Raw genomic sequence first — 609 nt, 5'->3', positions numbered from 1 at the left:
TAGCAAATCCTGCCCTGGTAAACATTTTGCAACACATACAGGCATCCAGTCATCACATTGTACAACTTACACTTACACAGTGTCATATACCAATTATGCATTAATAAGGCTTGAGAAAAATAATAACTTTACTGCTGGATTTTGTTCTATTGACCTCTACCTTCACACTCTTTCTTTACTTGTCCCTGTGAGATCGGTTCCTCTAAGTCTTTCTTTCCTCTTAAACAGGAAAAGGACGCGTGTTATGTTGATGGGAAGGAACAGGAAGGGGAGGCATGGCCAAAGAGGAAATACTGGACAATATTTCCTGGAAAGAAAGGAGTTAGAAGGTAGTTCCAAGCATACCCAGGAATCTCCCTGAGAAAACCTATTTTGTTCAAAGTAAACGGACGCTAGAAATGTGAGATTCCCAGGGAAATTGCCACATCTTTCTTGAAAAGGAGAGGAAATCTAATAGATCACACAGCGTCCAGTCGTGTGGATGTTGTCAGCCTTGCCCTGAGGCCGGGCTACAAACCAGCTGCCATATGCAACTGTCATGCTTTGTCATGCTGTGTCACTGAGCCAGGCATGGTGTCATCCTCCTCAGAGCTGATGAAGATCGTACAG

The sequence above is a fragment of the Lynx rufus genome, unplaced genomic scaffold, assembly GCF_022079265.1.
Source record: "Lynx rufus isolate CCGP_SWC_20201006 ecotype Redwood Valley unplaced genomic scaffold, mLynRuf1.p SCAF_9, whole genome shotgun sequence".
NCBI classification, from domain to species: Eukaryota; Metazoa; Chordata; class Mammalia; order Carnivora; family Felidae; genus Lynx; species Lynx rufus.
This window is presented reverse-complemented; position numbering follows the sequence as displayed.